General features: G+C 50.4%; 1 long non-coding RNA gene across 1 annotated transcript in view; it reads right to left on the bottom strand.

The window, feature by feature from the left end:
- The window catches only part of LOC105001562, an 8,360-nt gene extending 6,998 nt beyond the window's left edge, over positions 1 to 1,362 (bottom strand). The window contains exon 1 of the long non-coding RNA XR_826880.1: positions 1,277 to 1,362. This is a non-coding gene — a long non-coding RNA (uncharacterized LOC105001562). The remainder of the gene's footprint in view (positions 1 to 1,276) is intronic.
- Between the last annotated feature and the right edge of the window lie 3,682 nt (positions 1,363 to 5,044).

Genomic DNA, 5,044 nt, shown 5'->3' on the forward strand with positions numbered 1-5,044 from the left:
CAGCTCAGAACTTCCTTTGCCTTCAGAGTAAAGGTCAAGCGGCTCATGAAGGATGGAGCTGAGTCCTTCCTACCTGGCACTAGCTGCTCCTGCCCCAGCCCCAGGGCTCTGCCTGTCCCTCCTGCCGCCATCCTTGGCACCTGCACCTGCTGAAACCTTACCCTTCCTGCAGGCCCCGGCTCCAGCACACCCCGGGCCCTCTGCAAACATTTACTGAATGAAAATCACACACCAGGCACCTCCGCACACCGCCACCCACAGTCAGCACAGTAGGAAGTGCCCCTCCCACAGAGACCCCAAGAACCGACCTTTGTTACTCCCTGGGCTGGGTTATACCTGTCTGAGCACCCCTCCCTGATTGTAAACCCAAGCCACAGGCATCTGACAGGCAGTGGACAAGGGCGAATGAAGCAGGCGCCCATATTCATCTCATCTGATCTGCACAGTAACCTTGGGAGCTCAGTATGGTTATCCTCATTCACAGATGAGGAACCCAAGGCTTAGAGAAGTGATTTGCCCATCCAGTGGTATTTGGGGCTCAAGCCAGGGCCCCCAGATTCCAATCCAGGGCCTTCACACCCGCTGTAAGGCGCTTCCTCAAAAATCAGGGTGGTGGGACTTCCCTGGCAGTCCAGTGGTTAAGACTCTGCCTTCCAGTGCATGGGGGGCAGTTTCAATCCTTGGTCAGAGAGCTAAGATGCCACATGCCTAATGGCCAGAAAACCAAAACATTAAAAAAGAAGAAATATTGTAACAAAATCAATAAAGACTTTAAAAATGGACCACATCAGAAAAAAAACAAACATAACAGGGTTCTGTCTTGCAAGTTTCTATTTCCCTCAGCACCCAGCACAGGAATTTGTTTGATTCACAGAATGAGAGAATGAGTGAATGAATGAATGGTTCCAAGAGTCAATTCTATCCAGGTGAATCATTTTCTCCGCTCTGATCCCTATTCTTCTCCCCCACATTTGTTTTTTCTGTCCTCTCCTCTCTTTCACCCCAGGCCCTAAGGATCCAGCAGATAAGGAGGAAAGAAGCTGTAATTGTTCTCACTGATTCCAGGGATTGGATTCAGGCCCCAGGATCCAGGCCCCTAGATGGGAGGACAGGAAGGCTCTGCCCTCCACCCCACACCCAGCTTGATAGCGAGACCCAGCCCTCACCCCATCCTCCCCAATTTCTCTCCAGACCCAGGGGCAGGAGGGGCAGGAGGGGGAAGCAGGGTGCCTGAGAGCAGTGAGGGGGTGGAGAAGGGCCTAAATGCATGACTCACCGCCCTCGTGCCTTCCGGGAAGGGGAGTGAGGGACACCTGGACGCTTGAAATTCCAACCCTTCCCCAGAGAGAACTTAGGTGTCTGGACAGGAGGAGGAAGAGCTCTGTTTACCTCAAACTAAAAAGCAGCCATGGCAACGGAGCCCAGGGCCATCTGAGCAGGGAGCAAAGGTCTTGACCAGAGTGAGGGCCCTGCTACCAGCCTGCCAACTGGGCCATTTGCCCAGATGGTGCCACGCAGGCCTTCTCTGGCCAAGCACCCCCTTGTGGGCACAGCCTGTCCTGAGAGCTGGGGGACAGTCCTGAGGGAGAATCCACCCATTTTACAGATTCACATGTGTTCCCATCGCCTCCTCACCTCCTTCCTTGAGCCTTCGCTCTGACGACAAGAGACAGACAGACAGACACTGAGCCAAGGGAGCTCTTGGCCTCTGTGCTGAGGCAAAAAGGGAACGGGGAGCTGAGGCGTGTACTGGGAAAGGGCAGAGTGGAGGTATCAGTCAAGGAAGGCTTCCAAGCCCCCATAAAGGAGGAGAGTGGGGCTAAGGAAGAAGCAGTGTCTTCTTAGCTAACGTGAGGCCAGATGCACCATCACTCTCCTCTGCTAGTCATCAGAATCATAAACTCATGGTGCCCAAAGGGACCGCCATTGCTGCCACTACCATCCTTAACAACATCCCCTTACCCGCTGCCTGTACCCATTCCCATCCTTTCCTCCTCCCTCTGGGATATGGCCCTCTCTGTGCTCTGAGTCAGGCCCTTCAGCTGCACTCTGAACTCCACTGCTCAGAACCTCACTACATCAACTGGCTTCTCTATCTGGTCCTGCTCCTCTCACCTTCATCCTAGGAGGGATTTTTCCCCTCTATCTGTATCGCTGCTCAAGACCTTTCCTCCCTTAAAAAAGCAAAGAAGGGGACTTCCCTAGCAGTCCAGTGGTTAAGACACCACAGTTCCACTGAGGGGGCACAGGTGCAATCCCTGGTCGGGGAACTAAGACTTCACATGTCATGCAGACAAAAATAAAAGAGAAAAAAAAAAAAGGTAAGGAAGAAGGAAAGAGGGAAGGAGGGAGGGAAATTATCCTTGACCCCTCTTTTTGCTCTTCCCCTAAAAAAAAGGCCATATTCGTTCTCTATTTTCATCTCATCCTATCTACTCTGACCCCAGCCACCAGTCACAGAAGTTATTAAAGCCATCCATGATCAACTGAAAGCCAAATCTGGTAGACCATTTCAAGCTTTTTCTTATCTGACCTCCTGCAATATTAGAGTGGATACTCCCTCTGTTTTGAAAGATGATTTCCTTAACATCCTGACATCGCCTTCTGAATTTCTTACTATCTCTCTGGCCACTTCTTTGCACTCCTGAATTCACTTTATCTACCCACCATTTGTATCTGTAGCCCTTAATCTTTTTGGTGGGCCATACCACAACAAACTGGAAAATTCTTCAAGAGATGGGAATACCAGACCACCTGACCTGCCTCCTGAGAAATCTGTACGCAGGTCAAGAAGCAACAGCTGGAACCGGATATGGAACAACAGACTGGTTCCAAATAGGGAAAGGAGTACGTCAAGGCTGTATACTGTCACCCTGCTTATTTGACTTCAATGCAGAGTACATCATGTGAAATGCCGGGCTGGATGAAGCACAAACTGGAATCAAGATTGCCAGTAGAGATATCAATAACCTCAGATACGTAGATTACACCACCCTTATGGCAGAAAGTGAAGAAGAACTAAAAAGCCTCTTGATGAAAGTGAAAGAGGAGAATGTAAAAGCTGGTTTAAAACTCAACATTCAAAAAATGAAGATCATGGCATCCAGTCCCATCACTTCATGGCAAATAGATGGGGAAACAATGGAAACAGTAACAGATTTTATTTTGGGGGACTTCAAAATCACTGCAGATGGTGACTATAGCCATGAAATTAAAAGATGCTTGCTCCTTGGAAGAAAAGCTATGACCAATCTAGACAGCATATTAAAAAACAGAGACATAAGTTTGCCAACAAAGGTCCGTCTCGTCAAGGCTATGGTTTTTCCAGTGGTCATGTATGGATGTGAAAAGTGAACTCACTCAGTCACGTCTGACTCTTTGCAACCCCATGGACTGTAGCCCACCAGGCTCCTCTGTCCATGGGATTCTCCAGGCAAGACCGCTGGAGTGGGCTGCCATTTCCTTCTCCAGTGCATGAAAGTTAAAAGTGAAAGTGAAGGCACTCAGTCGTGTCCGACTCTTCGTGACCCCATGGACTGCAGCCCACCAGGCTCCTCCATCCATGGATTTTCCAGGCAAGAGTACTGGAGTAGGGCGCCATTGCCTTCTCCACACCAGGTATTAGTTGTGGCACGTGGGATCTTTACTTGTGGTATGTGGGATCTAGTTCCTCAACTAGGGATGGAACTCAGGCCCCCTGCATTGGGAGCCTGGAGTCATAGCGACTGGACCACCAAGGAAGTCTCAATACTCATGACGTCTTTTTTAATGCTGTACAATATCATACAAGTTAAAGCCATATACAATATAGTCACAATTTTGAAAGGTTATACTCCATCTATTGTATGACATCTATGACTATTTTTTAATATAGAGAATGTGACCTGGAGATAAAATGAAAATAAATATTACATTAAGTGGAAGTTTAAGTATTGAAAGGGAGAAAAGGCTAGACTGAAGGAAGGACCGGCTAATGCAAGGAGGAGGAGTAGAGTGAGGGAAAAGGAAAGGAGGGGATGTTCCTTTGCAAAAGGAGCGGTGAGGGGTTGGCGGGGGGATCTCTTTTCACTCAGACCTACAGTGGAACATGGAGCCCAGAGTCCAAGGCCCAGAGGAGAGTGAGAACAGCGTGCTTTGAGGGGACAAGAGCAAGCCACGGCCTGGGTGGTGAGGAGACCTCCTGGGGGAGGAGGTGCCAAGGAGCAGATTTCTGAATATGGTGCTGAAATGCCTCAAATTCCTGGAAAAGTCTGTGTAACGCAAGGTCAGGCCCAAGAAGAATGCAATTGGAGGGATGTCCACACAGCCCACCACCTTGCAGAGAACCAGCCGTAAATCTTATCTCTCCACCCACGGAGAGCTGGGGAGAGCTATCTCCGCATTCTCCGGAATTCAGGCTGAGTCAGCCCTGGGGGTTGGGAGGCCTAGGCCATACACCTGAGTCACCCCAGCATGGGTGGTCCATCCGGAAATGAAGTTGGAGCAAAGGGTGGCCAGGATCACTGATGCCAACAAAGGCTAAGTGTCTTGGATTCCTATCAGCGAGCCCTTAGCCAGAAATTTCCCTCCCAAGAAAGTTATGTCCCGGGGCTGTACAGCACTGTATTGCAGGCAGCAACTTTGGACATTCAGGACAGTGAATTTCTTGTGGCCTGTGGGTTTTCCCTCTCTCTGCCACCATCAACTACTTCTCCAGCTTCAAAAATGGCAGTTGACTCACCCTCTTTCTTGGGGCATTGGAGTAGGACCCAGAAGGGAGCCCAATCCTGATTCCAATCTGTCCCCCTTCCGCCCTGAGTGGAGCCCTGGCTTCTGGGAAGGAAGGAGGAGAGAAGAGGCAGTGTTCCTTGCTGTCTGTGGCCCTGAGAAATTCTCCAACTCCCTGCCATGTTCCCTCCCGCCTTCTCGCAAGCAGGTGAGAAGGGGCCCCAGGGAGAGAGACGTGCAGCCACGAACTCCTCCTCCTCCTCGCAGAGTTGGGGGAGAGGTGACCTCACTGCCCGCCTGAGGCTCCTAGACACGTAGGCTTTTTCCCTGTGGCCCA

The sequence above is a fragment of the Bison bison genome, unplaced genomic scaffold (genome assembly GCF_000754665.1).
Source record: "Bison bison bison isolate TAMUID 2011002044 unplaced genomic scaffold, Bison_UMD1.0 scf7180017864383, whole genome shotgun sequence".
Classification (NCBI taxonomy): domain Eukaryota; kingdom Metazoa; phylum Chordata; class Mammalia; order Artiodactyla; family Bovidae; genus Bison; species Bison bison.